General features: G+C 37.8%; 1 long non-coding RNA gene across 1 annotated transcript in view; it reads right to left on the reverse strand.

The window, feature by feature from the left end:
• LOC123324579 overlaps window positions 1-25,667 on the reverse strand; it is a 38,882-nt gene that overhangs the window by 6,078 nt on the left and 7,137 nt on the right. Inside the window, exon 2 of the long non-coding RNA XR_006539900.1 lies at window positions 7,537-7,580. This is a non-coding gene — a long non-coding RNA (uncharacterized LOC123324579). The remainder of the gene's footprint in view (window positions 1-7,536; window positions 7,581-25,667) is intronic.

Here is a 25,667-nt window from a genome sequence, read left to right on the forward strand (position 1 = left end):
TAAATCTAAAAAAAAAAAAAAAAAAAAAAAACAAAAAAACCAAAAGTAGGGGGAAAAGTGTTGGAAAAAATAATGGCCCAAAACTTTTCAAATTCAATGGAAATAATAAACCCAAAGATTAAAGAAGCTAAAGATAGTAAAATTTATCTTTAAGGTATTGAAAGAACCTATTAAGAATTCAGTTGCCAGAGAAAATATCTTTCAAAAACTAAGATGAAATAAAGATGATTTTAAATTGTAAATGTTAAAAGATACCATCACCAACAGACATGTACTATAAGAAATGTTAAAGGAAGTTTTTCGGACAGAGGATACTAGACGACAGTCTGGATCTACCCAAAGGAATGAAAAGCACAGGAAATGGTAAATGAGAATAAATATAAAATATTTTCCCCCTTAGTTTTTAAATCTCTTTACAAGAGAATTGATTATTTTAACAAAAAAAGATACCAATATATTGTGAAATTTATAACAGAGATGGAAGTAAACTGTAATAGCAAAACAGCCAAGAGATTCTAATAGTACACATGAAGTGGTATAGTGTCACTTCATACATGTGGTAAATTAAAGATGTATACTATGAAACCTAAAGCAACCATTAAAAAAAAAAAGAAAAACAAAATGAAACACATGGATAGTTAATAAGCCAACAAAGGAAATAAAATCATTAAAAAAAAAAATCCAAATAAGGCAGAATAAAAGGGAAAAGGGATAAAGAACATATAGGAGAAATTTTTAAAAACTGGAAGGTAGGAGGTTTAAACTTACCTATATCAACAATTACTTTAGTGTAGCCTTTCAAATGTAAGTGGTCTAAAACAGTTTAAAAGTAGTTTAAATTATTTGAAAAAAGTTATCTGGGGGGGCGGCCTGGGTGGCTCAGTCGTTAAGCGTCTGCCTTTGGCTCAGGTCATGGTCCCAGGGTCCTGGGATCGAGCCCCGCATCGGGCTCCCTGCTCAGTGGGGAGCCTGCTTCTCCCTCTCCCACCCCCGCTGCTTGTGTTCCCTCTCTGGCTGTCTCTCTCTGTCAAATAAATAAATAAAATCTTTAAAAAATAAAATAACAATCTTAGAACAAAACATAGGTATATAAATCTTATGACCTTTGATTAGACAGTTTTTTACATTTGACAATGAAAGCATAAGGAAGTACAAATAATATATGATTCCACCTATATGAGGTACCTACAGTAGTAAACTCATAGAGGTAGAAAACAGAATGGTGGTCACCAGGGACTAGAGGAAAGGGGAAATGGAGTTATTGCTTAATGGGTACAGAGTTACAGTTCCGCAAAACAAAAAAAGTTCTGGAGAGGAATGATGGTAATGGGCTGCCCAACAATGTGAATGTACTTAATGCCACTAAACTGTACACTTAAAAATGGTAGGGGTGCCTGGTGGTTCAGTTGGTTAAGTGTCCAACTATTGGTTTTGGCTCAGGTCATGAGCTCAGGGTCTTGAGACTGAGCTATGCATGCAGTGGGCTGCTTGCTGAGCGTGGAGCCTGCTTAAGATTCTCTCTCCTTCTCTCTCTGCCCCCTCAACTCCCACTCACCCATGCTCTCTCTCTCTTAAAAAAATTTTTTTTAAATGGTTGATTTTATGTTATGTATATTCTACAACAATCAAAAATCTAAAACCAGGGGCGCCTGGGTGGCTCAGTCATTAAGCATCTGCCTTCAGCTCAGGTCATGATCCCAGGGTCCTGGGATCGAGCCCCACATCGGGCTCCCTGCTCCACGGGAAGCCTGCTTCTCCCTCTCCCTCTCCCCCTGCTTGTGTTCCTCTCTCTCTGCGTCTCTGTCAAATGAATAAATAAAATCTTTAAAAAAAAAAAAATCTAAAACCAGGGGTACCTGGGTGGTTCAGTCAGTTAGGTGTCTGCCTTCGGCTCAGGTCATGATCCTGCAGTCCTGGGATCAAGCCCCATAATGGGCTCCCTGCTCAGTGAGGAGTCTCTTTTCCCTCTCCATCTGCCCCTCCCCCCCCAACTCTTGCTCTCTTTTGCCTGTCAAATAAATAAATAAAATCTTTAAAAAAAATTTAGGGGCGCCTGGGTGGCTCAGCCAGTTAAGCATCTGCCTATGGTCAGGTCATGATCCCAGGGTCCTGGGATTGAGCCCCACGTCAGGCTCTCTGCTCAGTGGGGAGTCTGCTTCTCCCTCTCATTCTCCCTCTATGCCCTCCTCTCTTTCCCAAATAAACAAAATCTTCAAAAGAAATTTGAAAATCAAAAAAGAACAAACAAAAAAAGAACAAGTAACCCAAGAAAAATGCAGATAAAATAGAATCATCAAAATCAAAACATTTTGTGCTAAGAACTCCATCAAGATCATGAAAAGACAACCCAAAAAAATGAGAGAAAGTATTTGGAAATCATTTGTCTATAAAGTTCTACCTTTACAACATCATGAAAAGACAATCTGATTTAAAAGTAGGCAAAGGCCTTGAACATATTTCTACAAAGAAGATATACAAATAGCCAATAAGCACATGCAAAGATGCTCAACATCAGTAGCCATCAGCGAAATACAAGTAAGAACCACAAAGAGATACCACTTCATACCCACTAGGATAAACATAGTAAAAAGATGGACAATAGTAAGTGTTGACAAGGATGTGGTGAAATTGCTACCCTCAAACATTGCTGGTAGGAACAAAAAATGGTGCAGCTGCTTTGGAAAAGTTTGGCAGATCCTCAGTAAGTCAAACAAATTTACCCTATGACCCAGGAATTCCACTTTTAGATACATATGCAAGAAAAAGGAAACAGGCTCACAAAAAAACTTGTTCACAAATGTTCACAGCAACATTATTCATAATAGGCAAAAAAGTGGAAGTAACCCAAATGTCCATAAACTGTTGAATGATAAAACAAAATGTAGAATATACACAATGGAATATTCTTTAGCCATAAAAAGGAGATGCTGAGACATGCTACAACATGGATGAACCTTAAAAACATTATGCTAAGTAAAAAAAGCCAGTCACAAAAGGTCACATGTTATATGATCCCACTGATATAAAATGTCTAGAACAGACAAATTCATAGGAACAAAAAGGAAACTGGTGGTTGCAGAGACTGAAGTGGGAGATAGCTGAAAGTGACAATGGGTATGAGGTTTCTTTTTAGAGTGATGAAAGTATTCTGCAGTTAGGTACTGGTGACGGTTGCACAACTTTGTGAATATATTAAAAATCACTAAATTATACACTTTAAAAGGGTGGATTTTATTATGTCTCAAGTTTTATGCCATATCTCAATTTTTTTTTTTAAAGATTTTATTTATTTGACAGAGAGAGACACAGCTAGAGAGGGAACACAAGCAGGGGGAGTGGGAGAGGGAGAAGCAGGGTTCCCGCCGAGCAGGGAGCCCGATGGCGGGGCTCGATCCCAGGACCCTGGGATCATGACCTGAGCCGAAGGCAGATGCTTAACGACTGAGCCACCCAGGCGCCCGAGCCATATCTCAATTTTTAAAAGAGATTATAAATCACTTGTCAATGAAGTAAATAAGTTAGATGAAATGGACAAACTCCTTGAAAGATCAGAAACTTCCAAAGCTCACCCAAGGAGAAATGGATACATTAAACATATCTAAAGAAATTGTAGTTAAAAACTTACTAACAAGTGAAAGTCCAGGCCTTGAGGGCTTCACTGGTGAATTCTGACTATACTGAATATTATGCATTTAAAGAAGAAATACCAATCTACTCAAACTCTTCAAGAAAACTGAAGAGGGGGGCGCCTGGGTGGCTCAGTCGTTAGGTGTCTGCCTTCGGCTCAGGTCAGGATCCCAGGGTCCTGGGATCGAGCCCCACATCAGGTTTCCTGCTCCATGGGAAGGCTGCTTCTCCCTTTCCCACTCCCCCTGCTTGTGTTCCCTCTCTCACTGTCTCTCTCTCTCTCTGTGAAATAAAGAAAATCTTAAAAAAAAAACAAAAACCTGAAGAGGAATACTTTCTCAACTCATTGTATGAAGCCAGCATTATTCTGATACCAAAACTAGACACAGACATTACAAGAAAATACTACAAACCAATATTCCTCATGAACATAGATGCAAAATTCTAAACAAATTTTTAACCGATTCCAACAATATATAGACATACCTTATATTATTATTTGCTTCACAAATTGAAAGTCTGTAGCAACCCTGCCTCAAGCAAGTCTATTGGTGCCATTTTTCCAACAGCATTTGCTCACTTTCTGTCTCTGTGTCGTATTTTGGTAATTCTCCCAGTATTTCAAACTTTTTTCATTATTATTCTATTTGTTATGGTGATCTGTTGTAAGTGATTACAACTTGGTGAAAGCTCAGGTGATGGGTAGCATTTTTTAGCAATAAAGCATTTTTAAATTAAGGTACATACATTGTTTTTGCAGACATAATGCTATTGCACACTTAATATACTACAGTATAATGTAAATACAACTTTTATATGCACTGGGAAACAAATTCATTTGACTTGCTTTATTGAGATATTTGCTTTATTGCAGTGTTCTGGAACCAAGCCAGCTGTATCTCCAAGGTATGCCTGTATAAAAGGATAATACGTCACAACCAAATGATGTTTATCCCCAAAATGTAAAAGTGGTTTACATGTATTTAAGGTTGGTTCAATATAATTCACTTTATAAGATCTCCTATGCAAATACTGAAAAGGCATTTGACAACAATCTATATCCCTGTCTATAGTGACAGAAAGGAGATGGATCGATGGTTGCCAGGGTACAGTAAGGCGGGGAAAAAAAAAAAACAATAGGAAGAGATTACAAACGGGTATGAAGAAACTTTGAGGGGTGACGGCTATGTTCATTACCTTGACTGTAGTGATGACTGCACAGTGTATACATGTATGAAAACACATCAAATTACATGTTTTAAATTATTGTCCAATAAATTACTCTTCAATAAAGCTATTCCAAAATAAACCCCCAAAATAAAACACCTTTCCAGGAATACAGGTTAAAATCTTACTTTCTTAATGGAGATGCAAATTGTATCTGGGTTGTTCCAGCCCTACCTAGTTCCACTCTAAATCCTTCCGAGCAGCCAACCTGATCTAAGTTCCAATCTCTGATCACAAAGGTTTTCAACCATGGTTAAGGGTTAAGTATCAAAATCATCTGTGGCACTTAAAAAAGTAGGAATTTGATTCTGTAGGTCTGAAATTCAGTCCAGTTATAATTTTTTTGGTCATTTTTTAAATTTTATTTTTACTACTTTTAACTTTTCTATTGAAGTACTACACACAGAGGAAGTGCACAAATTATAAATGTACAGCCTGAAGAATTACTACAAAGCATAAGTATATAGATATATATATATTTTTTTAAGTTTATTTTTAAGTAATCTCTACACCCACCCAACATGGGGCTAGAACTCAAGACCCCAAGACCAAGAGTCGCATGCTCTTCTGCCTGAGCCAGCTGGGCACCCCAAGAGGCATATATTTTTTTAAGAGTTCCAAGGATGATTTGGATGAACAGCCAAGGATTAAAACTACTACCTCTGCCTCAAGCATCTTTTATCTTCCTTTCTCTTTGCTCACCTAACATGTATCTGGCCCTTCAAGTCACAGATCAAATGTAACCACCACCTCCTCCCTCCAAGAAGCTATGTGTTCTCAGGGAACCCTGTGTATAGCTCATACCACTGAGCTTATAGGGTATTTTTCAAACTGTTTTTTAAGGCAAAAACTCTTAAGTTATATGCTAGAGAAAAAGAACAGAGTGAAGTTATTCTAGTTAAAAGCAAGTATATTGACTGCAGGATAAAGAGCTTGCCCACCCTTCTTTAAACTATCCCACTAGGAGATTAAAAATTACAACTTACTATACTCATCTATTTCTTGTTTGTTTCATTTATCACAACTACTTTATAGCAAGGCCTTTCTTATTCTTCATTTCTTTGATGCCCAGAAAACATTCATTTAACATTATTATTGGGACATTATCCAAACAGAATAAATATGGAGGATGTCAATAAGGGGAGAAAAATGTTTGAGAAAAGGGGAACAGTACCTATGGTGGCACTGAAATGGAAAAAGACTAGGCCATCAGAGGAACTGGAATGAAGGCAGGAAGGCTGAAGCCTAGTTAGCTAGTAAGCATCATGAAATAAGCTTTAAAGCAGACAGCTGTTAGACAATGAAGGGCTTCATAGGCTATGGTAAAAATCTGATCCTTTCTGTTCTTTATTTACTTTTTAAATTTTATTTTTAATTTGATTATTTTTCCTACTGAAGATTTTTAATGACACAATCTGATACACATTTTTAAAAGATCATCCTGGGGGCACCTGGGTGGCTCAGTTGGTTAAGCGACTGCCTTCGGCTCAGGTCATGATCCCGGAGTCCTGGAATCGAGTCCCACATCGGGCTCCCGGCTCAGCAGGGAGCCTGCTTCTCCCTCTGACCCTCTGCCCTCTCATGCTGTTTCTCTCTCTCTCTCAAATAAATAAATAAATAAATTTTTAATTAAAAAAAAAATCATCCTGGCTGCTGTGTGAATGTGAACTGAAGAGCATAATGGGAAGGGACCAAGAGTGTAACAATAAATGTGATTAAAAAGGAATAAAAGAGGGGTGGTGCCTGGGTGGCTCAGAAGGTTGAGCGGCTGCTTTTCGCTCAGGTCATGATCCCAGGGTCCTGGGCTCGAGCCTTGCGTTGGGCTCCTTGCTCAGAGGGGAGCCTGCTTCTCCCTCTCCCACTCCCCCTGCTTATGCTCGCTCTCTCACTCTCTGTGTCAAATAAATAAAATCTTAAAAAAAAAAGGCGGGGGGAATAAAAGAATAAATAAAAGTTTAAGTAGAAAAGTGATAACATCCAATGCTGTCACTCATTTTCATTCATTCAACAAACATTGAGAACAACCATAGTCCTGGCACTGTTCTGGGCATTGGGAATGTAAAGGAAAGTTCCTGCTTTCACAAAGCTTATATATATATTTTTAAAGATTTTATTTATTTATTTATTTATTTGACAGAGAACGAGAACACAGCAAGGGGGAGCAGGAGAGGGAGAAGCAGGCTCCCCGCTGAGCAGAGAGCCCGACTCAGGGCTGGATTCCGGGACCCTGGGTCAAAGGCAGATGCTTAACTGACTAAGCCACTCAGGCACCCCACAAAACTTACATTTTATATTAACAGGTCAATAGATAAATTGTGTAAGGTGATAAAGCTACAAAAAATAGAGCAAGGTAAGACAATGAAAAATGATGGAGTGGTTAGGGAGGAATTGTCTAATGACCTAACATTTTAATAGCGATCATGTAGGTAGTAGGGCCTGGTAGGCCACAGTTACAAACTTTGAATTTTATTCTGAGTGAGATGAAAGCCACTGGAGAATTTTGATCAAGGGAGGAACATGATCTGACTTTTATTTAAAAGGATCATTTGAAGAGCTGTGTGCAGAACAAACTGTAGACAGCAAGAGTAGAAACGTAGAGGATGGTTTTGGAGACTATTACTGCTATTAGAGAAATAATGGTACAGTATCAGTTCAAGTGTTAAATTATCTACTTCAACATACCTTTTGAAGGCAGGTCCAACAGAATTCTCTCACTGGATGTGGAGCTTCAAGAAAAGTCAAAGAATGAATCTTAAACATTATTCTTCTGCTCAGGGAGTACTCCTAAAAATGCTGTCTAGTCCCTCTTTGTTACTGCCTTCTTTCATCCTTCCACAGGCACTGTACTAATGCTGAGAACTCTTAAATCTGTATGTCAACTTCTACATTTCCCTTCAGAAGTTCAGTTCCATATATCCAACTGCCTGCTGACTCTACAAAAACCTCAAATTCTACTTGTTCAAACTGAATTCACCATCTTTCTTTCAGCCCCAATATCAATACCTGGTTCCTCCATTAGATTTACTTATTTAATGAATGACACTACCAAATCTCCTACTGACCAAACCAAAACCCCAGGAGTGACCCTTTTAATTCCCTTTTCCTCTATCATCCAATCCACACCTTCCATATGCATACCCAATCATTTATCATATGGGGGGGGGGCTCGTACAGGATGAGCATTTTAATGATGTCACAGTGCAAGGGTAAGGAATTGAATTTGCTTTCTCTGACTTGTGGTATAGACAGAACTGAATAACAGATTAGTAAATGCTCTAATATTTGTTCAAAAATAATCTAGGGGAGTAAAAATCTTCAGCCAAAGACTGTATTCTTTGTAGAAGTAGAAAACCTCAAGCTAATCCTCAGAACGTGAATAGTCCACAGAAGAATAATTTATGAATCACAGCTGAAGTTGTGAAAGCAATGTAAGTCAACAAAGGCAAGTAAGAATAGGAGAATTTTTCAGACAGAAACTCAGAAGGCAACACTGTCCATGTGTCTGGGTATAAAAGAAGAGATAATTTAAGAAACTGACAAAGAACCATTAGAGAGGACAGAAACCTGAAAAGAGTAACATAAAAAATCAAACTCTGTGTTTGTGCTACTGGGTCCCAAAAACTGGTCTTTGATGAAATGAGTAAAGTACAAAACATACCTCATTTTCTTTTAAACCCAGATTTACTCAATTTAAAGAATTACTTTATTCTGAATTTATGCCACTCCACTTTTTTGGTATGAAAGGACTTTTCTGTAAATTATCTAATGTCATTTTTTAACAAAATTAAAAGGGGCCACCCCACATTGATCCCAAAAATTTTTTTGAAAATTATACTGTACTGGTCTATAAATTTTTTAACTCCTGTTAATACAATAACTTAGAATCACTGAGGTTGTAATTACACTGAATATGATATCATACAAAAAAATAAGTATTAAAAACACAGAATTGGGGCGCCTAGGTGGCTCAGTCGTTAAGCATCTGCCTTCGGCTCAGGTCATGCTTCTCCCTCTCCCACTCCCCCACTTGTGTTCCCTCTCTCACTATGTCTCTACCTGTCAAGTAAATAAATAAAATCTTAAATAAATAAATATATTCAACTGTCACTTCTAAATATTATCCAACAATCCTATTTCATATTAGTAGATTAAAAGAGTACTAAACAAAGTAAAAACATAAAAACGAGAATCCGGGGTGCCTGGGTGGCTCAGTCGTTAAGCGACTGCCTTCAGCTCAGGTCATGATCCTGGGATCAAGCCCCGCATCAGGCTTCCTGCTCCGCGGGAAGCCTGCTTCTCCCTCTCCCACTCCCCTGCTTGTGTTCCCTCTCTCGCTGTGTCTCTCTGTAAAATAAATAAATAAAATCTTTAAAAAAAAAAAAGAGAATCCAACGAGAAAAATGGGAATTCTAAAAACCCACTCAGAAAATAAATAAAATAATTAAAAACCCATTCAAAAGCAATTTTTCTATAAACTACAGACTCATTAACCATTAGGGAATATTTCCCATTTTCTTCCTATGAATCTCAGAGTTATATGCTGTTTTTTATGTGATAATTGTTTATTCCATACTTCTCAAAATATGTTATTTATTCCTATGCTAGTAATTTCAGGCTGTAAAAAAATGAACTTTTATTTTATTCAGGTACTGTTCCTTTTAAGGAGTATTAGGAAAAAGTGCATGACACCAATCATTTTATAAAACATTTTTTTTAATTGAGGTGACGCAAAAAAGTTATGTCAAAGAAAAGTCTAGGGGCGCCTGGGTGGCTCAGTTGGTTAAGCGACCGCCTTCAGCTCAGGTAATGATCCCAGGGTCCTGGGACTGAGCCCCGCATCAGGCTCCCTGCTCAGCAGGGACCCTGCTTCTCCCTCTCCCTCTGCCTGCCCTCCCCCTGGTTCTCCTCTGTCAAATAAGTAAATAAAATCTTTTTAAGAAAGTCTAAAGTAAAGAATTATAAGGATTATATCCAGATATAACAAAAAAATAGAAGAATTAAAGTTTGAAAGACAGTGTTATTATTGTACACTCCAAACACACAAGTTATTTTTCATAAACATCTAACTCCACATAGAAGATAAATTCCAAAGTGTTGATAAAATTCATAAATGCTATCTCATTTTCCCATTGATTTACAAATTCAACTTCAAAAGAAAATCTTTTGGCCCCAAATACACAAACCTTTCCATGAAAACTGTCTTTTAAAAATGGATATTAAATAAACATAGCAACAAGAGAAAGAGTTCATTTCAATGGTGCCCATTTTACAAGGAACTGTAAAAAGAAATCATATAGGGGGGTACTTTGACTAAAAACATTTTAAAGGTCTCTATTTAAAGTTTTCCAAGTTCAAAAAATGGACCTCGTTTAAAGAAAAAAAAAAAGGAAGAAAAGAAAACCTCAGTATAGTTCTCCAAATTTCCTTTGAATATAAAGACTATTTTTATTTATTTGCCCAGACTTAGCATCAAAAAACTTCACACAGAAATACTTAAGGCTAGGTACTTTTTCATTTCTGGGTCTTCTCATCTTTTTCCCTTGGCTATAAAGTTATTACAGTTTTGCACTTCACCTTGGAGTAAGCTTCTTACAAATAAAGAATAAATTCAGAGTATTTTTCCCTTTCGAGAGGTGAAATTTCAAGTCACTCTGTAATAGCTAACTGAGCCAGACTCAAGGAGTCTAGTGGTTTGTAAACAAACCATTAACTCTTCTTAATTATATATCAACAAGGCATGTTTATTTCTGTAGTAGAAGTTCTGGCCTATTGAGCAAATTAAAGAAACCAAGGAAGACTAGGATAGAAGGTATTTGAAAACAGTGGCTATCCACAAAACTCAGTCTTCGGAAAATTCTGCAAACATGAATCAAAGGTGATTTATCTATATGGTGTTGATGCACCTACAGCATATATTTGAAAGACATCTGAGTAGACTGGGGAAAAAACAAGTTTTAGATTCCCATCCAATCTAAACAACTTACTAGTTACATGACCTTAAGTGATTAATCTGATACTCAGTCCTCATTTGTGAAATGGAAAGAAAGCATTCTGACACACAGAATGGTCCTGGGAATAAATAAAAGAATTTATATAAAGTACCCCCAATATATAGGGCATAATCGATAGATGCATATAATTATGGCTGTTAACATTATGTCCACTTTGCCAGGCACTACACTTTATTTGCATTATCTCATTTAAAACCCTCAAAATCCTGGGGTGCCGGGGTGGCTCAGTCGCTCAACTACTCTGATTTAGTTCTGCCTGAAGCCAGATAACCACCTGAACTTTTTAATTTCATGAGATAAAAAAAATTCCCTTAGTTGACTGATGACGTAGAAGAAATGAGACGAGAAAGTATCTATATATCAATCTGAGGTCCCAAGTGGCCTGGTTATTCTTAGAACAGAAGAGCTTGGAAATGATTCTTAGACCAGAAAGACTGATTCATTCCAAGATGCATTAACTGAGCACATGTTATGTACTATGCACTTACCATGATTAAGACACGATCTCAGCTCTGCACAACCATTCATCTTTAATGGACATTTGCAATCTAAGTATATATTAATAATTCAGCCAAGCCTATGTGAAATGTCTGATGTAAAGATCCCTCTATTATCTTCAAAGATTTTATTTGAGACAGAGAGAGAGAGAGAGGGAAAAAGAGAGAGGAGATTCCCCACTGGGCAGGGAGTTCAATGCAGGGCTCGGTCCCAGGACCCTGGGATCATGACCCAAGCCAAAGGCAGAAACTTAACCAACTGAGCCACCCAGCTGCCACTATTATCTTCAACTTTTATAAATGTTTCCTTTTATCAACTTTCAGTTTTCCTCACTAAAGATACCTTTCATAGCTAATTAACTGTACATTTTGAAAATGCTTATAAATAATTATGATTCTTAAGTGCTTGCTTTAAAATATTAAAGACAAGTCTCACATTTATAATAATTTTAAATTCAAATTCTACAATGCTGTATTTAAAATGGTTATAAATTTGTCAATTAGTTAAATTTAGGAAAAAAACTAAATTCCCATTCATTTTATTCAGTGATTTTTCTCTTTAAGGATGTTTAATTTAATGTTAGTTAAATTTAATGTCAGTTTCTTTAAAACCCAGTCACAGGTAATAAATGATTACATAACCCTTTCTAAAAGCCATGCTCCATCTGTCCTAAGAATTCTCAATGGTCTTGGTTAACAAAACAATCAATAAAGACTAGACTAGGAAAAGTGTCAAGAAAAAATAAAATAATTAAGATGAGACAAGCCAAGGTGAAGATTAATAATAAGTTAGAACATTTTACCATTCCTCTATCAGGATTGAGTCCTTCTAGAAATATCTTTTGGTATCAATGTTAAGGACTGAATATCAAAATGCAAATAACTTGCAACTTAGATCTATAGCAATTCTTCCAAGTTCTTGCATTTTTACTGTCATTCTCTCTCAGAGAGGACAAAAAATTTTCATCAGCATATTTATCCACCTCTAAGTGGATGTTCCACCACCTTTAAGAATCTATAGAGAATGAGGTGCCTGGGTGGCTCAATGGGTTAAGCATCCAACTCTTGATTTCTGCTTAGGTCATAATCTCAGGCTCCTAAGATCTAGCCGCCTCCACTCAGTGGGGAGTCAGCTTGCAATTCTCGCTCTCCCTCTGCCCCCCTCCATTCATGCACACGCACTCTGAGTAAATAAATCTTTAAAACACATGATATTGCAAAACATATTAATGCATTCTCACAAGCATACAACACAATTTACTGTTCCATCTGTGTAGGATACCTTTCTGTTTTTTAAAGTTTTATTTATTTAAATGATCTCTACACCCAGGGTCGAATCCATGACCCAGAGATGAAGAGTTGGATGCTCTACTGACTGGCTGCACCCCTAGAATACTTTTCTGGCAAGTTCCCTCACTTCTTTCAGTTTTCTCTCAAGTATCACCAAATCGGGGGCTTCCCTAACTACCTATATATGATAATCCCTGCCTCCACACAACCACATCTCTATCCCTGTTACTCTACTTTCAGCTTTTTCCACAGCATTTATCACCAACTGACGTATATATTAAGTTGAACCTTAAGAAAGTGCCAATCTTCCAAATCAAAAATGGCCAAATAATAGCAATTTAGTAAGGTTCACCAAATATTTGGTTGTTCTGTTTCCCACAACTTGACTATAAGTTCTACTAGAAGGACTTATCTATTTTATTCACTTTTATAATCCAGAGCCTACTCTCAAACTTGATGCCCAACACATATTTATGGAATAATTATTATACAATTAGAAACAGCCTTAATATAAAGCACAAATACAGCTTACACATTCCACTTCACATTCTGGTGCATTCCCTTCCATTCTTATTTACATGTGGATTTTTAAATCAAAATTCACAAACACGTATCTACTTTTTAATATCCTGCTTCCCTGCCCCTCCCCATTCCACTTAACATGCCACACGATTAAAGTCTTAAAACTGTTAATAGCTATTGTAAGTAGTCCCTAATTTAACTATATCCAGTCTCTTAGGACACTTAGGCTGCTTCTGATACTGTACTATTTATTATAAATAAACCTCTGATGAATGTCCTTGTACATTGTATGTCTGTAGCTCTAATTACTTCTTCAAGACAGACTTACTGGGTCACAGGATACGAATTTTTTTAGGCCCCTATGGGAGACCGTCAGGTTGCTTTTAAGATAAAGCTGTATTTAAGGCACCTGGATGGCTCAGTCCATTAAGCATCCGACTCGATTTCAACTCAGGTCATGATCTCAGGGTTGTGAGATCAAACCTTGCAGTCATATTCCATTATGGGTGTGGAGCCTGCTTAAGATTCTCTCTCTCCCTCTTCCTTTGCCCCTCCCTCTCTCTATCTAGTAATTATTTTTAAAAACTTTTCATTATATTTTTAAAAAGCTATATTTAACAAAACTTCTAAATTTATTTTAAAGTGACTTTGCAAAAAAATACATTAAAATATGCTTAGAGGGACGCCTGGGTGGCTCATCCGGTTAAGCGTCTGCCTTTGGCTGAGGTCATGATCCCAGGGTCCTGGGATGAGTCCCACACTGACCTCCTTGCTCAGCAGGGAGCCTGCTTCTCCCTCTGCCTGCTGCTTCCCCGGCTATGCCTTCTCTTTCTCTCTCTCTGACAAATAAATAAATTTAAAAAAAATAAAAATAAATAAAATATGCTTAGGAAGCATACTTTACATAAAAAAGAAGGCTTATAATGCTTTACTAATTTGCTATCACTCAATGTGGCTTTAAATGTTTTAATGTTACTAATGAAAAAGAATTTTAGATTTAGGCTAACTAATGTATTATTTCATTTCATTTTATCTAGCAAACTTAATGAACTGTTTAATCTTTTTTAAATCTAATCTGTATTTCTATTTTAAAAAAGAAAAAACTTCTTTCCAAAAAAGTATGACTGGAGGTGTGGGGATGGGGAGGGGTCTCAGATTTCTTTTTAAATTTCTGTACATCCTTAAAAAGAAAAAAGGAGGGGTTCAGTCGATTAAGTATCTGACTCTTGTTTTCAGCTCAGGTCATGATCTCAGGGTTGTGAGATCAAGCCCCATGTGGGGTTCTGTGCTCAGCAAGGACCCTACTTGTCCCTCTCCCTCTGCTTTCTCCCTTTCCCTCTCTCTACAATCAATCAATCAATAAAATCTTTAAAAATAACCTAGACCTTTATGGGGGCGCCTGGGTGGCTCAGTCGGTTAAGCGACTGCCTTCAGCTCAGGTCATGATCCCAGGGTCCTGGGATCGAGTCCCACATCGGGCTCCTTGTTCCGCGGGGAGCCTGCTTCTCCCTCTCCCACTCCCCCTGCTTGTGTTCCCTCTCTCTCTCGCTGTGTCTCTGTCAAATAAATAAATAAAATCTTAAAAAAATAAAAATAAAAATAACCTAGACCTTTAAAAAAAATCAAACCTGAAGATGGCATGTCATAAATCATAATATAGCTGAAATCAATAAAGGTCAAAAGGGACATTTTCTAGAAACTCTAACAAGGCTATAGAAGGGTTATAAATGCTGATTCTGAGATATTTCAATTTACCTAAGGAAAAAAAATTTTCCCCCTAAGGAAAATTTTTGTATTTGAATTTGACATTTGAGGTAGCAACATTTATCAGAGAAACACACAGATGCCAAAAACCTGATTATCAGAACTTCAGATTAAACATATCCCTCAGGAACCACTGCCAAAAATGCAGCTTCATTCCACTGTTTTAAGTGCAAGGCCCAACCTCCCACAGTAAGAAAACTCACAGTGTAAAACATTATTTACCAAGGAACACAGGACTTAAAAAGATGCCAAGTGTCATCAAGCTTCCCTACTATAAGAGTTCTATGTTCTCCTGCCTTTCAAGAGCTATTTTCTGGTTTTAATATCAAACACTTACCACTGAAGTCCTGTATCTTCCTACAAGACCCCTTTTCCCAATCAGTATGTTCATCAGAAGATAAAAGCATCAAAATCTTATAGAAAATACCTAAGTTGGATATTCCAAATTAAATCCTGCTTTCTATCTAAGCCACTTGATGATTTTTTAATTTTTCACTAAAATGTTTTATCCTTATCCAGAATAAATTAATGTAATTTCATTCAATTTTTTTAAGTATATGTGCTACCAAAGGAAGCACTAAATTAATGTAATTCAAGCATCAATTTCTTCTTACAGAGCTATGGTAATTTCTACAAATTGATGAAAAAGTCAGTACAGTCTCACATATTAAACTAACCACACAAGATGATTTAAATTTTATGATAAAAATTTCACGGTTCTGTATTTCATAACAGAAGCAGTAAAAATATTTAGGTTTAAAATCTCTCAAAAATTAATAATACATGATGTCATTTACATAAAGTTTGAAATCAAAGAAAACTATGCTGTCAAAAGTCAGGATAGAGCGCCTGGGTGGCTCAGTTGTTAAGCGTCTGCTTTTGGCTCAGGTCATGATCCCAGGGTTGGGACCCACATCAGGGTCCCTGCTCAGCGGGAAGCCTGTTTCTCCCTCGCCCACTCCCCCTGCTTGTGTTCCCTCTCTTGCTGTCTCTCTCTCTGTCAAATAAATAAATAAAATCTTAAAAAAAAAAAGTCAGGATAAAGGTTACCCTTGGGATGGGAAAGTAGAAAGTAACTGGAAGAAGGTACTGCTAACATGCTCTTTCTTGCTCTAGTTGCTGGTTACTTGGGGAGTGTTCAGTTTCTCAAAATTCACTGGGCTATACACTTAATATTGATAATGTTTTATATATCTACATATGCATGTGCTATACTTCAATAAAAAAGTTTTTAAAAGTTAATTACCAACAGAATAAGCAAGAAGCCAGAAAACTAAATTTATAGCAGAGATATACCAATAGAGACCAATGCAGCCTGGTACTTTTATTTTTTTCTTTTCTAAGCAACAAACTATTATTAGATCCTGAGATTTTACAAAATCAAACTCCTCTGAAAGTCCCTATCAAGGGGCGCCTGGGTTGCTCAGTCGGTTAAGCGTCTGCCTTCGGCTCAGGTCATGATCCCAGGGTCCTGGGATCGAGCCCCACATCGGGCTCCCTGCTAAGCAGGAAGCCTGCTTCTCCCTCTCCCACTCCCCCTGCTTGTGTTCCCTCTCTCAATGTCTCCCTCTCTGTCGAATAAATAAAATCTTTAAAAAAAAAAAAAGTCCCTATCAAATCTAGCTGGTTCTTCCCCCAAATGCAAAGGTTTCTCTTCTTAGTCACTACACCATTAAAATCCCTTGGAAGCTCTTAATCAAGTCATCACTTCCTCCTTACTTTGAAACTTCCATCTCTGACCTTCATTTCCTTCTAGTTTTCCTACCTCTGAGATAAATTCCAAGTCTCCTCCCCTCCATTTTCTCAGGCATTGTGACTCCTCTCTGCACCCCCCCAAAATGTACATGTTCATTTCTTATCCTCTCTCCACAGGTAAAATCATTGTAACTCAGATTATTTTAACCTATAAAGTTTTATATCTGTAGCTCCAACCTCCATCCCAAACTTCAATCTACCATATTCTGTGCTCTCAATCTAGAGGTTCCAAAAGTATCTTTTATTCAACAAGTACAAATCTCCAGTCATTTTCTTCCTACCCCAAAAATATTATCTTCTTCCTATTTCAACAATCTCAGTGAAAAATTTATCTAACAATCCAAGCTAAAAAGCTTTCAGGGCGCCTGGGTGGCTCAGCTGATTTAGTGTCTGCCTTCAACTCAGATCATGATCCCGGGGTCCTGGGATTGAGCCCCACACTGGCTCCCTGCTTAGAGGGGTGCCTGCTTCTCCCTCTCCCTCTGTCCCTCTCCCCACTCATTCTCTCTCTCAATAAATAAACTCTTTCAAAAAAAAAAAAAAAACTTTCACACAGCTTAACTCCTTTTCCCACCAATATACAAACTATTATTTTTTAAAGATTTTATTTACTTATTTGTCAGAGAGATAGAGCCCACAAACAGGGGAGCGGCAGGCAGAGGGACAAGCAGGTTCCCTGCTTAGCAAGGAGCCCAACGTGGGACTCGATCCCAGGACCCTGGCATCATGACCTGGGCTGAAGGCAGACACCCAACCAACGGAGACACCCAGGCGTCCCCAAACTAATTATTCTTCTACAATGTCTTGAAAAGAACTGTCTACGTCTCTTTCTGCCCTATTGTTATTGCTCCAGTTGAGGCCATCATCACCCTATTTGAACAACTATAATAGTCTTAATTAGTCTGCAATTACAATCTATTCTTTACCTGCTCACAAAATGTTATAATAAATCCAGCCCTGATTCTGATTTTTTCAGTCCAATTAAAAAAAAAAGACAATGATTTTCCCCCATCTTCAATGGAAAACTCTTCTTCCTTAAAGCCCAATTCGATGATTCATCAGAATTAACTGCCTTCTCTTTTGCTCCCACAAGGCTTAATTCTTCTAGTACAAAATTTAAAATGGGTAATTTGGCATGTCTATATTCCCTACTTGATTACAGGCTCCTTAAAGGAGCAGTGCAATTCATTTTTTATTCTCTTAGTACAATGCCTTAAAGTTGGTGAATTTAACAGAGAATTCTGCTTATACAACTTTTTTATCTGAATTCCATACTTTTTTTTTTAATTCTTTACTTTTAAGCAACTCACACTATAAGTTCCTCCCTGTGGTTTCAAGCAAAATTTTCAAAGCTGCTTTGGTTATACCTATCCTTGCCAATGAGTTGTTCTGAAATCTTATAAACACAAATATTTATCCAAAGCATAAAAATATCAAAAATAACAAAAGTCTTTTTAGATACATCTCTAAGTTTGACACAGATCCCCTTTTAACACTTTTTTAAAGGTTTGGGGGTTTTCAGTTTTTTTTAAGTAATCTCCACACCCAACATGGGGCTTGAATTTACAACCCCAAGATCACAGAGCCAGCCAGGCACTCCGCTTTTCAACACTTTTTGAGAAGGCTATTTTATACCTCTTAATGTAATGTTCTTAATGCTGATAAGCTAGTCTTTATCTTTCTACCTCACCTCCAAGGATGGAAAGTGATTTCCAAAACTACTGTTTTCTTTTTCAAGGTTTATTTATTTATTTTGAGAGACAGAGAGTGAGCACGTGTGCATAGCGGGGAGGGGTAGAGGAAGAGACTCTCAAGGAGACTCTGCTGAGCTGAGAGCCCAGCTAAGCACAGAGCCCAACTCAGGGCTCCATCTCACCTCCCTGAGATCAGGGCCTGAGCCAAAATCTGGAGTTGGACGTTCAACAGACTGTGCCACCCAGGCATTCCACCACTAATTTTCTTTTTTAAAAATAAGATTTTATGTCTGTTTCTAGTCTTGTGGCATACTTAGAGTCACTACAAATTAACAAAAGCTATCAACACTTCTCAGTTCCTTTGTGTCACTTAAATGATCTAAAACCTATGCAGCATTAGCCAGATAGGTAGAAAAGGTTCTTGGAATCTAATCAAGTGCTGAGGCAACTTGGGTGGAGTTTACAGAACTTGTTCAAGCAATGGAGTTAAAAAGCAGTCACAAAAAATTTACAAAAGGGGGCACCTGGGTGGCTCAGTCGTTAAGCATCTGCCTTCAGCTCAGGTCATGATCCCAGGGTCCTGGGATCGAGTCCCGCATCGGGCTCCCTACTCCACTGAAAGCCTGCTTCTCCCTCTCCCACTCCCCCTGCTTGTGTTCCTGCTCTCGCTCTGTCAAATAAAGTCTTTAAAAAAAAAAAATTTACAGGGGCGCCTGGGTGGCTCAGTTGTTGGGCGTCTGCCTTTGGCTCAGGTCATGATTCCAGGTCCTGGGATCAAGCCCCGCATCGGGCTCCCTGCTCGGCGGGAAGCCTGCTTCTCCCTCCCCCACTCCCCTTGCTTGTGTTCCCTCTCTCGCTGTGTCTCTCTCTGTCAAATAAAAAAAAAAAAAAAAAAAAATTTACAAAAGGGCACTGTCTTGAAGTTCCATTGTTATCACAGGGACAAGTGTTAAAGGTTCAATGTGCCCCTCTGTGGCTTAAGAAAAAACACCTGGACAAAGGCAGCTCCATAGGCCAGTGCAGGGCTGATAATCAGCCTGTCGAGAAATGATAACTAGGGGCGCCTGGTGGCCCAGTTGGTTAAACCACTGCCTTCGGCTCAGGTCATGATCCTGGACTCCCTGGATCAAGTCCCGCATCGAGCTCCCTGCTCAGCGGGGAACCTGCTTCTCCCTCTGACCCTCCCCCCTCTCATGCTCTATCTCATTCTCTCTCTCAAATAAAATAAAATCTTAAAAAAAAAAATGGTAACTGATCTGTAGTCATAAACTGTGTCACAGTAATTTCAACTTACTCAAGGGAACAGAACTGTTTCCTTAAGTGACTATCGAACCTCCAAAATGAACTAGAAATACTGAAATTAAGTATGTTAAACCCATGATATTAATACGTCTATGTTAGGTTTAAAAGCTATCCTATGTATATATATTTTTTACATTCTTATAATGTTTAAGAGAATTTTAACCCTATAGATGCTGACAGCCTTATGATTCTAAATTTGAAATACTGACTGACTAGGGCGCCTGGGTGGCTCAGTCAATTAAGCCTCTGACTTGATTTTTGGCTCAGGTCATGATCTCGGCGTTGTGAGACTGAGCCCCGCCATCAGGCTCACACTCAACGTGGAGTTGGCTTGAGATTCTCTCTCCCTCTTACTCTGCCCCTCCCCCAACTTGCACACTCGTGCTCCCTCTCTCTAAAATAAATAAATAAATCTTTAAAAATTTACATAAATAAAATTTAAAGGTGTGAGTGTATCTGGTTTGGTTAATAAGCAATACTGGAATGTTTAAGAGAACTTGTGACTCACTATATTTACAAGTTTCATTTATTAACTTTAAAAAGAGTTTTAAGTATTTGAGAAAGTCCTGCTTGTTGAAATTTTATATTACTCCATAAGGCATATGAAGTGCTAAAACATAAAATCAAGTAAATTAAATGTGTAAATATAATTAAGCAATAGTATTAACAGATAAAATTCAAAGAGCATTTTTTTAAAGAGCATTTCCCTAGTGCCCAACATTGTTCCAAGTATTTTATACTATAAATTCATTCATTCAACAGTAACTGAGCATCCACCATGAACAAGGCATAATTCCACTCAGACATGAACAAGACATCATTCCAGACTCTGAGAACTAAATCAGTGAACATAATTTCAATCTTCATGGATCTTATATTTTAATGAGACAGTATCAGTTATGATAATTACTATGAAGAAAAATAAAACCAGTGTAAGTGTGGGAAGGGGGTGCTATTGTAGATGACATAATAAAGGTACATCAGTGAGCACCATCCACACAAGTCTATGTAAATGATACCTCTTGGAAACTCCCTCTTTAGAAAAAAAGCTCCCTACACCAGGTGACATTTGAATCTGAGAAGAGAGCAAGCCATGCAAATATATGAGAAAAGTATTACAGGAAAAGAAAACAAGTACACAAGCCATTTTATCTGGGAAAGGTATCTTAAGGGAGAGTTAATCTATTCAGTTACAATTACTGACTTAAGGGCACCTGGGTGGCTCAGTCGTTAAGCTATCTGCCTTCGGCTCAGGTCATGATCCCAGGGTCCTGGGATCAAGCCCCGCATTGGGCTTCCTGCAGAGCAGGAAGCTTGCTTCTCCCTCTCCCTCTCCCCCTGCTTGTGTTCCCTCTCTCGCTGTCTCTCTCTCTGTCAAATAAATAAAAATTAAAAAAAAAAAAATTACTGACTTAATACAGTATTTTTGGGGGGGTCCTTAAAAGTAAGTAAAAAAAGGTTTATGCATTAAGGTTTATAAGTAGGTTTTTACTACTATGCTGTAGTTTGGTACTATAATGAAGGGCTGCTAAAATATACCAGCTGATTTTTTTTTTTAATCTATAACAGGCTGAAGGTGAGAATGACTTAAAATAGGCAAAAGAGATCTTTTGGATTGATAAAAATGTTCTAAAACTGGACTACGGAGTTCACTGCAAACCACTGTAAATTTACTAAAAATCACTGAATTATACACTTAAAAGAATATGACTCAGAAATTCTCCCTCCAAAAAATTGATAAAGTGACCAGAATGTTCCATTCTTATACTACCTTGAAATTAACAGCAGCATTTAGATCTATTCTGCAAATCTTCATGTCTTACTTGAAACTGAACCCAAAAGTTTAATTTTAACACAATAGGGCCTGTAGATACTGAACTACATTGTGGTTTGCTTTAATAAATACTTGGAGGACACTTATCACTGTGCAATTTCATCTGAAACACTAACCAGTAAGAGCTGCCTTATTGAAATTACATGTAAGAACAAAACATGTAAGAGAACATTTGGATAAACACCCCATTGATGAATAAACTTATGAGATTTGTATTTTAGAGTATTCAAATCACATCTACTTCCAGTTGTTTTTGTGTCTAAAACACAGTATTTTAGCAAAAACAGTCCCTGAATACAAGACCTAGAAGAAAATTCAAATATCTATATGTGATACAAAAAATTCATTAGAACACAACATATACTGTGGTGCTGGAACAAGGAAGGAAAATACAAAGCTACATAAATGGTCCTATAACACCTCACTCCAAAAGCAGAATTTGAATCCTTAGGTTCATATCCCTGCATTCAGCCCCCTCTGACAATAAGATATATAACCTCTTTGTTTCAAACTGCTCACTGTGGATTACAGGTAACAGTAACCATCCTTATCAGGTTGTTGAGAAGACTAAATAATAGTGAATACAGTATTTACATGTATCTAGCACACAGAAAATGTTCGGTAACTCTTAACTTAGTATTACTTTTTTTTTTTAAGTAAGCCCTACGGCCAAAGTGGGCCTTTAACTCATGACCCTGAGATACACAACTGAGCCAGCCAGGTGCCCCCAATATGTATTTTTTTTTAAGTGGGCTCCACGTAGAGCCCAACATGGGGCTTGAATTCACAACCCAGGACCCTGAGATCAAGACCTGAGCTGAGATCAAGAGTCGGACACTAAAGCAACTGAGCCACCCAAGCACCCCTATGTATTTCTTTTATAACATTTTTTTTTTAAGCTTAAGTAAACTCTAACCCAACGTGGGGCTCGAACCCATGACCCCAAGATCAAGAGTCACATGCTCCACCAACCAAGCCAGCCAGACACCCTTACTTTTATAGTAATCATCTAGGGCAACCCTACACAATCTTCAACATACCTTGTAAATGCCTGGGAATCTCATTAAAACGAGGCTCTGTTATTTGGAATATCTGGGTGGGGCCTGAAATTTGCATTTCTAACAAGTTCAAGTGCCCAGGAACGACACAAGAAAGGTTCCTAAAACTTAACACATCAGAATCACCAAAAGGGCTAGTTTAAAACAGATTTCTGGGTTCTACCCCAGAGTTTGGGAGAAAATGCATTTGTAACAAGTTCCCAAGTGATACTATCCTGCTATTCCCATTTTGAGAACTACTGCTCAAAGGTTCTCAGCTAGGATGTACATTAGAAACACTTGTGGGGGGGGGTGTGTGTTGCTTAGAGGTAGGTGTCCTGATATAACATAGTACTGATTTTTTTTTTTAATATTTTATTTATTTGACACAGAGAGAGAGCAAGAGAGGGAACACAAGCAGGGGAAGTTGGGAGAGGGAGAAGCAGGCTTCCTACCGAGCAGGGAGCCCGATGCGGGGCTCCATCCCAGGACCTGGGATCATGACCTGAGCCAAAGGCAGACACTTAATGACTGAGCCACCCAGGCGCCCCCATAGTACTGATTCTTAAAAGTGTGGTCTCCTAACCTGCTAAATCTGAAACTCTAGGGGTAGGGCACAGCCATCCATTATTTAAAAAAAACAACCAACCAACCTCACAGGTTTGCTTGCTGAAGTCTCAGAACCACTAAGAACCACTGTGTTATAGTTACAAACAAATCAGAATTCCTTGGTGACATTTTGCTAACTACCGAAAGAAAAGTATCTACCTATATACCTGGCTTAGGTCAACTGGTAAATGTCCTGACTCATTCCCCAAGACGGCATGTATTCAAATTCAATGGTAACTCTGTAACAGTTAAAAAAGTCAGTTACTCTCTCCTTCATTCTTCTTGAGATAATGTTCTCCTATATCATGATGTTGCCCTAAAGTCAGACATTTAAAATCTCAGAGCAAAAAGAAAACTTTAGAAATTAGGCAAAAACTTTGTGTAACATTTAATTTCTACAAAAGCTCAACAAACAGGGCGCCTAGATGGCTCAGTCGGTTAAGCATATGCCTTCAGCTCAAGTCATGATCACAGGGTCCTGGGATGGAGCCCTCCATATGGCTCCCTGCTCAGCGGGGAGTCAGCCTCTTCCCCCTGCCGCCCCTGCCCCCCCGCTTGTGTTCTATCAAATAAATAAATAAAATCTTTGGGGGAAAAAATGCTCAGCAAATAAAAGATCATTCCAAAATGGAGGTGCATGTTATTCTTAAATTATTCTTGAACAAAATATCTAATTTCAACAGTCACAGGCCATTTGTAATATTCTGGCCCTAGCTATTACTGATGGTAAACAAAGTTAGTTTATAAAGAAAATTACATGTATCTTCCAGGCTAACCGTGGGACTTATATGAAAGAAAAATTATGTGAAGGAACGCAGTAATCTTTCATTATGCCTTTCTTTAAAAAGTGAGGGGCGCCTGGGTGGTTCAGTGGGTTAAGTGTCTGCCTTCGGCTCAGGTCATGATGCCAGGGGCCTAGAATCAAGCCCCACATAGGGCTCCCTGCTCAGCGGGGAGCCTGCTTCTCCCTCCCCCTGTCTGCTACTCCCCCTGCTTGTGCAAACGGGCTCTGTCAAATAAATAAAATCTTTTAAAAAAAAATTTTTTTAAGTGAAATGGGAGGGATAGAAAAGAAAATAGGGAGAATTTCTGTGAGAAAGTTGCACTTATATTTGAAGCCAGCCTGAAAGGGGATATAAACTAGGTAAAGCTTTTAGCTGATTCTCAAATTTTCATAGCCTATAACTTGATTTTATAATGTGTACACCACAATGTTACACTGTTCATAAATATAAAATAAATACCTTAAAAGTAAAATGGCTTAAACAACCTGCAACTTTTTTCTTGGGGGGATGGACACTCACCATATTCTTTAAAATAACAGAGGATACCACAGGGTGTCTGTCATAAAAATTAGAATAGGAATCACTGCTTGAAAGGAATTCAAAGAATGAAAAGAAAGCTGCCAAGTCATAGGATAAAAGTCCAAAAAGCCATTAGCTGGTCAGGAATGCTGTACCAAAGTGTACAAAACAAAATTATTAAGTGGGGGGGGGGGGGAAGGCTGAAGTACTGTTGTAGGCCAATCAATGACAGAAATTAAAAGAATCCTGTTTGCCCAAAGAACACTAAAACACAGAAAGGGTCTACCACACAATCTGAAAGTAAGGCTTTTCTTTGATGTCCCCTTCTAAGAGTTCTTGAAATCATGAATGCAACGGGAAAAATGTCTAAGTCAAAGTGTTGAGATCTCCAGGTATAAACTACATTGAGTTCTAGGACTTCTAAAGCAGGATAAAAATGCAATAATGTTGATAAACAAAATTCAAGTTCAAAAATAGACAAAATTATTCTATGGTACTAGACATTAAAATAGTGGTTTCCCATGGGATAGGGGGTAGTGTTAATGACCACAATAGGACACAGACAGTTTGAGATTTTGATAATGTTCTGCTTCTTAGTAATGATTACACAGGTATGTTTACATTGTGAAAATTCACTGAACTGTAAACTTATGAGAACTTTCTGTATTACACTGTAATCATATTTACATTTTCTTTAAAGCAGGAAGCAAATAAAGGACATTTCTCCCTCAGAAAATGACATGTTACTGCAAAAACAAACATTAAAAATATCTATTTAGTGGAGACAGTTCAGATTAAGAATTACAGGTTTGGTGTGAGTACAGTTAAGATACAGAAGTATTATAAAGTTCCTCAAGCGCTAACAGTAGATAAATCTCACAAACAAACACACCTTTCTCAGGAGAAAAAATTCTTGGCACCTCCCTCTATAATACTGTCAAGCTAAATAAAGCATTATTTCACCTTATTTATGAAACACAATAAATCTGTTTTCTAATGGGGAAGTGTATAAGAACTACAGGATGTATTCCTTAAGCTTCTGACCAATTTAAAAAAAAGAAAACAATCTAGTAAGAAAGGTATAAATAACTGCCAGAATACAATTAGCGATTGTTATTTCCTGGACCACTTCAGTGCCATTTTCCAAAATCAACTTATCCCTTACAAAGTAAGAATTCCGGTAGTAATAAAAGG

This window comes from Neomonachus schauinslandi, chromosome 4 (assembly GCF_002201575.2).
Source record: "Neomonachus schauinslandi chromosome 4, ASM220157v2, whole genome shotgun sequence".
NCBI lineage: Eukaryota > Metazoa > Chordata > Mammalia > Carnivora > Phocidae > Neomonachus > Neomonachus schauinslandi.